Below are 9,456 nucleotides of genomic sequence, written 5' to 3'. Positions count from 1 at the left end.
TTTTTGCAGTCAGCTCCCCGCTAAGGGACCAGGGCCCTGGGCAAAAACATCGGTTGTTTTCCCTGGGAAAGAAAACTCACCAGTCCAGGTTCCCGATGTCAGTTTGTAGGGCTCCTCTGGGACTGTCAGGGCAGCACAAGTATGAGGTGGAGGCAGCTTCTGTATGGGGCCCATCCTTCGATGTTTGGATTTTTTGCAATCAGCAGCCTGCTCAGGGCCACAGGACCCTGAGCAGAAACATCGGCTGTGTCATGGTTTGACACGGGAAGAGAATTTTTTTTAGAAGGAAGATGTTCATCCAGTCAGGGGTCAGGTTTAGATACTGACACTTGGGGTGACCAATTGAAGGTGGACACGCCTCTGAGAACACAGAGGGGTTAAAAGCGGAATTCCCAGGAGGACTCGTCCTTCTTTGGTTCCGGTCATCGCATGGTACGGACCTCCCCTGCCCAGCCCGGGCTGGGTGGGGGAGGGGAGCCATGCGGCCTGCACAGGTAGGCCAGGAGGTAAAGGATCGGAACCGACTGGGTCAGCTCCTGCAGATGGAAGGGTGGAGAAATCTGGGATGTCTCCGTTCCCCCCCAGAGTCTCTCTATCTCCCAAGAGAGAGAAAGAGACTCGGTGGTTTTATCAGCAGTTCGCCGCAGGGAAGGAGAAGAGCGGGGGAGGGGGCCGCAAGGTGCCCAGCCGGGCTGTGGGAGCTGGAGCCTGGGCAGCGAGCCATCCTTGGGAGTTGGGACTTTTAACCCTTCCTGAGAAATGAGGGCTTCATGAGATATTACTCCTCCTGAATTTGAAGAAAAGAGAGACAGCTTGAAACCTCAGATCTTTAGTGAAGAAGGTTGGGGGCAGATGATAGAGTGGCCTTTGGCTGGACTCTGCTTGTTTACCATAGACTGAACCACTCTTTCTTTCAAGAGGGACTGCATTTTAGGGGGATGCATTGGTGAACCAAGAGACCTTCTGCAGCAACTACCAGTTTTGGAGTGGACAGAGAGAGAGCTGAGGAGGGTGTGAGGATGCCCTCCATCTTCAGGAAGAAGAGAAGGCGATCTCTGTCTTTTGGACCCTCGGCCCCAGGGGAAAATGGGGGGGACTCTAGTCCCGAATTGTGATACTGGACTGTTGTTCCTGGTGGTCCTTGGCAAAGCATCCTTAAAGGGGCCCTATAAGCAGTCTCTGTCCATGCACAGTGGTGAGAGCACTGTGACATGGAGAAGAGAATGTCACACTGGCCCGGTGTGTCTGGGTAGTGCCACGTGTGACATTGGAAACACAAAAGGTGGCAGTTGTGTTTCCTGGGGGTCTGTGGTTGCAAGGGGGACTCCTCTCTTCCCCGATGGACTCAGTATTGATTATATTGAAGGGTGAAAACTTGATTAAGGATCCAAATGGGTCTCGCTGGGGTTTGGTGGAGTTGGGTGGAGGGAGGAGAAATGTTTTGGAAGGTTTTCATTTCGAATTTTGTGTGTTTTTTTTCCTTTCCTTTCTGTTCCTTTTATAGTAGTAGTAGTAGTAGTGTAATAAAGCTTTTTCTTTTGTTATTAAGTTTGGCCTGCTTTGCTCTGTTCTTGATCACATTTCACAGCATTTGATTGGTAAGTTGTATTTTCATGGGGCGCTGGCATTGTGCCAGCGTCAAACCATGACAGGCTGTTTTCCCTGGGAAAGAAAACTCACCAGTCCAGGTTCCTGATGTCAGTTTGTAGGGCTCCTCTGGGACTGTCAGGGCAGCACAAGTATGAGGTGGGGGCAGCTTCTGAAATGGGCCCATCCTGCGATGTTTAGATTTTTTGCAATCAGTTGCCTGCTCAGGGCCACAGGAACCTGAGCATAAACATCGGCGGTTTTCCCTGGGCAAGAAACTCACCAGTCCGGGTTCCTGATGTCAGTTTGTAGGGCTCCTCTGGGACTGTCAGGGCAGCACAAGTATGAGGTGGAGGCAGCTTCTGTATGGGGCCCATCCTTCGATGTTTGGATTTTTTGCAATCAGCTGCCTGCTCAGGGTCACAGGACCCTGAGCAAAAACATCGGCTGTTTTCCTGGGAAAGAAAACTCACCAGTCCAGGTTCCTGATTTCAGTTTGTAGGGCTCCCCTGGGACTGTCAGGGCAAAACAAGTATGAGGTGAAGGCAGCTTCTGTATGGAGCCCATCCTTCCATGTTCAGATTTTTTGCAATCAGTTGCCTGCTCAGGGCCACAGGACCCTGAGCAGAAACATCGACTGTTTTCCCTGGGAAAGAAAACTCACCAGTCCAGGTTCCTGATGTCAGTTTGTAGGGCTCCTCAGGGAGTGTCAGGGCAGCACAAGTATTAGGTGGAGGCAGCTTCTGTATGGGGCCCATCCTTCGATGTTCGGATTTTTTGCAATCAGCTCCCCGCTAAGGGGCACAGGGCCCTGAGCAGAAACATCGACTGTTTTCCCTAGGAAAGAAAACGCACCAGCCCCGGTTCCTGATGTCAGTTTGTACGGCTCCCCTGGGACTGTAAGGGCAGAACAAGGATGAGGTGGAGGCAGCTTCTGTATGGGGCCCATCCTTCGATGTTCGGATTTTTTGCAATCAGCTGCCTGCTCATGGCCAATGGACCCTGAGCAGAAACATCGACTGTTTTCCCTGGGAAAGAAAACGCACCAGCCCCGGTTCCTGATGTCAGTTTGTAGGGCTCCCCTGGGACTGTCAGGGCAGAACAAGTGTGAGGTGGAGGCAGCTTCTGTATGGGGCCCATCCTTCGATGTTTGGATTTTTTGCAATCTGCTGCCTGCTCCGGGCCACAGGAACCTCAGCAGAAACATCGACTGTTTTCCCTGGGAAAGGAAACGCACCAGTCCAGGTTACTGATGTCAGTTTGTAGGGCTCCTCGGGGACTGTCAGGGCAGCAAAAGTATTAGGTGGAGGCAGCTTCTGTATGGGGCTCAACCTTCGATGTTCGGATTTTTTGCAGACAGCAGCCGGCTCAGAGCCACAGGGCCCTGAGCACAAACATCGGCTGTTTTCCCTGGGAAAGAAAACTCACCAGTCCAGGTTCCTGATGTCAGTTTGTAGGGCTCCCCTTGGACTGTCAGGGCAGCAGAAATATAAGGTGGTGGCAGATTCTCTATGGGGCCCATCCTTCGATATTCTGATTTTTTGCAGTCAGCTCCCCGCTAAGGGGCACAGGGCCCTGGGCAAAAACACTGGTTGTTTTCCCTGGGAAAGAAAGGTCACCAGTCCAGGTTCCTGATGTCAGTTTGTAGGGCTCCTCTGGGACTGTCAGGGCAGCACAAGTATGAGGTGGTGGCAGCTCCGGTCTGGCACTTAGCCTTCGATGTTCGGATTTTTTGTAGTCACATGCCAGCTCAGAGCCACAGGGCCCTGAGCAGAAACATCAGCTGTTTTCCCTGGGAAAGAAAACTCACCAGCCCTGGTTCCTCATGTCAGTTTGTAGGGCTCCTCTGGGACTGTCAGGGCAGCACAAGTATGAGGTGGAGGCAGATTCTCTATGGGGCCCATCCTTCGAGATTTGGATTTTTTGCAGTCAGCTCCGCTCTAAGGGGCAAAGGGCCCTGAGCAAAAACATCGGCTATTTTCCCTGGGAAAGAAAATTCACCAGTCCAGGTTCCTGATGTCAGTTTGTAGGGCTCCTCTGGGACTGTCAGGGCAGCACAAGTATGAGGTGGGGGCAGCTTCTGAAATGGGCCCATCCTGCGATGTTTAGATTTTTTGCAATCAGTTGCCTGCTCAGGGCCACAGGAACTTGAGCATAAACATCGGCGGTTTTCCCTGGGCAAGAAATTCACCAGTCCGGGTTCCTGATGTCAGTTTGTAGGGCTCCTCTGGGACTGTCAGGGCAGCACAAGTATGAGGTGGAGGCAGCTTCTGTATGGGGCCCATCCTTCGATGTTTGGATTTTTTGCAGTCAGCTGCCTGCTCAGGGCCACAGGACCCTGAGCAGAAACATCGGCTGTTTTCCCTGGGACAGAAAACTCACCAGCCCCGGATCCTGATGTCAGTTTGTAGGGCTCCTCTGGGACTGTCAGGGCAGCACAAGTATGAGGTGGGGGCAGCTCCGGTCTGGCACTTATCCTTCGATGTTCAGATTTTTTGTAGTCAGCAGTTGGCTCAGAGCCACAGGGCCCTGAGCACAAACATCGGCTATTTTCCCTGGGAAAGAAAACTCACCAGTCCAGGTTCCTGATGTCAGTTTCTAGGGCTCCTCTGGGACTGTCAGGGCAGCACAAGTATGAGGTGGAGGCAGCTTTTCTATGCGGCCCATCCTTCGATGTTCGGATTTTTTGCAATCAGCTGCCTGCTCAGGGCCACAGGACCCTGAGCAGAAACATCGGCTGTTTTCCCTGGGAAAGAAAACTCACCAGTCCAGGTTCCTGATGTCAGTTTGTAGGGCTCCTCTGGGACTGTCAGGGCAGCACAAGTATGAGGTGGAGGCAGACTCTGTATGGGGCCCATCCTTTGATGTTTGGATTTTTTGCAATCAGCTGCCTGCTCAGGGCCACAGAACCCTGTGCAGAAACATCGGCTGTTTTCCCTGGGAAAGAAAACTCTCCAGTCCAGGTTCCTGATGTCAGTTTTTAGGGCTCCTCTGGGACTGTCAGGGCAGCACAAGTATGAGGTGGAGGCAGCTTCTGTATGGGGCCCATCCTTCGATGTTCGGATTCTTTGCAATCAGCTGCCTGCTCAGGGCCACAGGACCCTGAGCAGAAACATCGGCTGTTTTCCCTGGGAAAGAAAACTCACCAGCCCCGGTTCCTGATGTCAGTTTGTAGGGCTCCTCTGGGACTGTCAGGGCAGCACAAGAATGAGGTGGGGGCAGCTCCGGTCTGGCACTTATCCTTCGATGTTCGGATTTTTTGAAATCAGCTGCCTGCTCAGGGCCACAGGACCCTGAGCATAAACATCGGCTGTTTTCCCTGGGAAAGAAAACTCACCAGTCCAGGTTCCTGATGTCAGTTTCTAGGGCTCCTCTGGGACTGTCAGGGCAGCACAAGTATGAGGTGGAGGCAGCTTCTGTATGGGGCCCATCCTTCGATGTTTGGATTTTTTGCAATCAGCTGCCTGCTCTGCACCACAGGACCCTGAGCAGAAACATCGGCTGTTTTCCCAGGGAAAGAAAACTCACCAGCCCCTGTTCCTGATGTCAGTTTGTAGGGCTCCTCTGGGACTGTCAGGGCAGCACAAGTATGAGGTGGAAGCAGCTACTGTATGGCACTTATCCTTCGATGTTTGGATTTTTTGCAGTCAGCAGCCGGCTCAGAGCCTCAGGGCCCTGAGCAAAAACATCGGCTGTTTTCCCTGGGAAAGAAAATTGACCAGTCCAGGATCCTGATGTCAGTTTGTAGGGCTCACCTGGGACTGTCAGGGCAGCAGAAATATAAGGTGGTGGCAAATTCTCTATGGGGCCCATCCTTCGATATTCTGATTTTTTGCAGTCAGCTCCCCGCTAAGGGGCACAGGGCCCTGGGCAAAAACACTGGTTGTTTTCCCTGGGAAAGAAAAGTCACCAGTCCAGGTTCCTGATGTCAGTTTGTAGGGCTCCTATGGGACTCTCAGGGCAGCACAAGTAGGAGGTGGGGGCAGCTCCGGTCTGGCACTTATCCTTCGATGTTCGGATTTTTTGTAGTCACATGCCAGCTAAGAGCCACAGGGCCCTGAGCGGAAACATCGGCTGTTTTCCCTGGGAAAGAAAACTCACCAGCCCTGGTTCCTCATGTCAGTTTGTAGGGCTCCTCTGGGACTGTCAGGGCAGAACAAGTATGAGGTGGAGGCAGATTCTCTATGGGGCCCATCCTTCGATGTTCGGATTTTTTGCAGTCAGCTCCGCGCTAAGGGGCACAGGGCCCTGAGCAAAAACATCGGCTATTTTCCCTGGGAAAGAAAACTCACCAGTCCAGGTTCCTGATGTCAGTTTTTAGGGCTTCTCTGGGACTGTCAGGGCAGCAGAAATATAAGGTGGTGGCAGATTCTCTATGGGGCCTATCCTTCGATGTTCTGATTTTTTGCAGTCAGGTCCCGGCTAAGGGGCGCAGGGCCCTGGGCAAAAACATTAGTTGTTTTTCCTGGGAAAGAAAAGTCATCAGTCCAGGTTCCTGATGTCAGTTTGTAGGGCTCCTCTGGGACTGTCAGGGCAGCACAAGTATGAGGTGGAGGCAGCTTCTGTATGGGGCCCATCCTTCGATGTTCGGATTTTTTGCAATCAGCTGCCTGCTCAGGGCCACAGGACCCTGAGCAGAAACATCGGCTGTTTTCCCTGGGAAAGAAAACTCACCAGTCCAGGTTCCTGATGTCAGTTTGTAGGGCTCCTCTGGGACTGTCAGGGCAGCACAAGTATGAGGTGGAGGCAGCTTCTGTATGGGGCCCATCCTTCGATGTTTGGATTTTTTGCAATCAGCTGCCTGCTCCGGGCCACAGGACCCTGAGCAGAAACATCGGCTGTTTTCCCTGGGAAAGAAAACTCACCAGCCCCGGTTCCTGATGTCAGTTTGTAGGGCTCCTCTGGGACTGTCAGGGCAGCACAAGTATGAGTTGAAGGCAGCTCCTGTATGGGACTTATCCTTCGATGTTTGGATTTTTTGCAGTCAGCAGCCGGCTCAAAGCCACAGGGCCCTGAGCACAAACATCGGCTGTTTTCCCTGGGCAAGAAAACTCACCAGTCCAGGTTCCTGATGTCAGTTTGTAGGGCTCCTCTGGGACTGTCAGGGCAGCACAAGTATGAGGTGGAGGCAGCTTCTGTATGGGGCCCATCCTTAGATGTTTGGATTTTTTGCAGTCAGCAGCCGGCTCAGAGCCACAGGACCCTGAGCAGAAACATCGGCTGTTTTCCCTGGGAAAGAAAATTCACCAGTCCAGGTTCCTGATGTCAGTTTGTAAGGCTCACCTGGGACTGTCAGGGCAGCAGAAATATAAGGTGGTGGCCGATTCTCTATGGGGCCTATCATTCGATGTTCTGATTTTTTGCTGTCAGGTCCCCGCTAAGGGGCACAGGGCCCTGGGCAAAAACATTGGTTGTTTTCCCTGGGAAAGAAAATTCACCAGTGAGGTTCCTGATGTCAGTTTGTAAGGCTCACCCGGGACTGTCAGGGCAGCAGAAATATAAGGTGGTGGCAGATTCTCTATGGGGCCTATCCTTCGATGTTCTGATTTTTTGCAGTCAGCTCCGCGCTAAGGGGCACAGGGCCCTGAGCAGAAACATCGGCTGTTTTCCCTGGGAAAGAAAACTCACCAGCCCCGGTTCCTGATGTCAGTTTGTAGGGCTCCTCTGGGACTGTCAGGGCAGCACAAGAATGAGGTGGAGGCAGATTCTCTATGGGGCCCATCCTTCGATGTGTTGATTTTTTGTAGTCACATGCCAGCTCAGAGCCACAGGGCCCTGAGCAGAAACATCGGCTGTTTTCCCTGGGAAAGAAAACTCACCAGCCCTGGTTCCTGATGTCAGTTTGTAGGGCTCCTCTGGGACTGTCAGGGCAGCACAAGTATGAGGTGGAGGCAGCTTCTGTATGGGGCCCATCCTTCGATGTTCGGATTCTTTGCAATCAGCTGCCTGCTCAGGGCCACAGGACCCTGAGCAGAAACATCGGCTGTTTTCCCTGGGAAAGAAAACTCACCAGCCCCGGTTCCTGATGTCAGTTTGTAGGGCTCCTCTGGGACTGTCTGGGCAGCACAAGTATGAGGTGGAAGCAGCTACTGTATGGGACTTATCCTTCGATGTTCGGATTTTTTGCCGTCAGCAGCCGGCTCAGAGCCTCAGGGCCCTGAGCAAAAACATCGGCTGTTTTCCCTGGGAAAGAAAATTCACCAGTCCAGGATCCTAATGTCAGTTTGTAGGGCTCACCTGGGACTGTCAGGGCAGCAGAAATATAAGGTGGTGGCAAATTCTCTATGGGGCCCATCCTTCGATATTCTGATTTTTTGCAGTCAGCTCCCCGCTAAGGGGCACAGGGCCCTGGGCAAAAACACTGGTTGTTTTCCCTGGGAAAGAAAACTCACCAGCCCCGGTTCCTGATGTCAGTTTGTAGGGCTCCTCTGGGACTGTCAAGGCAGCACAAGAATGAGGTGGAGGCAGATTCTCTATGGGGCCCATCCTTCGATGTTCTGATTTTTTGCAATCAGCAGCCTGCTCAGGGCAACAGGACCCTGAGCAGAAACATCGGCTGTTTTCCCTGGGAAAGAAAACTCACCAGTCCAGGTTCCTGATGTCAGTTTGTAGGGCTCCTCTGGGACTGTCAGGGCAGCACAAGTATGAGGTGGAGGCAGCTTCTGTATGGGGCCCATCCTTCGATGTGTTGATTTTTTGTAGTCACATGCCAGCTCAGAGCCACAGGGCCCTGAGCAGAAACATCGGCTGTTTTCCCTGGGAAAGAAAACTCACCAGCCCTGGTTCCTGATGTCAGTTTGTAGGGCTCCTCTGGGACTGTCAGGGCAGCACAAGTATGAGGTGGAGGCAGCTTCTGTATGGGGCCCATCCTTCGATGTTCGGATTCTTTGCAATCAGCTGCCTGCTCAGGGCCACAGGACCCTGAGCAGAAACATCGGCTGTTTTCCCTGGGAAAGAAAACTCACCAGCCCCGGTTCCTGATGTCAGTTTGTAGGGCTCCTCTGGGACTGTCTGGGCAGCACAAGTATGAGGTGGAAGCAGCTACTGTATGGGACTTATCCTTCGATGTTCGGATTTTTTGCCGTCAGCAGCCGGCTCAGAGCCTCAGGGCCCTGAGCAAAAACATCGGCTGTTTTCCCTGGGAAAGAAAATTCACCAGTCCAGGATCCTAATGTCAGTTTGTAGGGCTCACCTGGGACTGTCAGGGCAGCAGAAATATAAGGTGGTGGCAAATTCTCTATGGGGCCCATCCTTCGATATTCTGATTTTTTGCAGTCAGCTCCCCGCTAAGGGGCACAGGGCCCTGGGCAAAAACACTGGTTGTTTTCCCTGGGAAAGAAAATTCACCAGTCCAGGTTCCTGATGTCAGTTTGTAGGGCTCCTCTGGGACTGTCAGGGCAGCACAAGTATGAGGTGGAGGTAGCTTCTGTATGGGGCCCATCCTTCGATGTTTGGATTTTTTGCAATCAGCAGCCTGCTAAGGGCCACAGGACCCTGAGCAGCAACATCAGCTGTTTTCCCTGGGAAAGAAAACTCACCAGTCCAGGTTCCTGATGTCAGTTTGTAGGGGTCCTGAGGGACTCTCAGGGCAGCACAAGTATGAGGTGGGGGCAGCTCCGGTCTGGCACTTATCCTTCGATGTTCGGATTTTTTGTAGTCACATGCCAGCTAAGAGCCACAGGGCCCTGAGCAGAAACATCGGCTGTTTTCCCTGGGAAAGAAAACTCACCAGTCCAGGTTCCTGATGTCAGTTTTTAGGGCTCCTCTGGGACTGTCAGGGCAGCACAAGTATGAGGTGGAGGCAGCTTCTGTATGGGGCCCATCCTTTGATGTGTTGATTTTTTGCAATCAGCTGCCTGCTCCGGGCTA

The 9,456-nt window shown here is 52.6% G+C and overlaps 1 long non-coding RNA gene across 1 annotated transcript; it reads left to right on the top strand.

Annotated features, from left to right (window-relative positions):
• The first annotated feature begins 252 nt into the window (after positions 1–252).
• Positions 253–1,548, top strand: LOC140682112 (uncharacterized). Its single transcript, XR_012053359.1, has 2 exons — positions 253–494; positions 919–1,548. It is a non-coding gene; the product is annotated as an uncharacterized lncRNA (long non-coding RNA).
• Positions 1,549–9,456: the final 7,908 nt, after the last annotated feature.

This window comes from Taeniopygia guttata, chromosome W, assembly GCF_048771995.1.
Source record: "Taeniopygia guttata chromosome W, bTaeGut7.mat, whole genome shotgun sequence".
NCBI lineage: Eukaryota > Metazoa > Chordata > Aves > Passeriformes > Estrildidae > Taeniopygia > Taeniopygia guttata.
The sequence above is the reverse complement of the archived record's forward strand: the minus strand, read 5'-3'. Positions and strand labels throughout refer to the sequence as shown.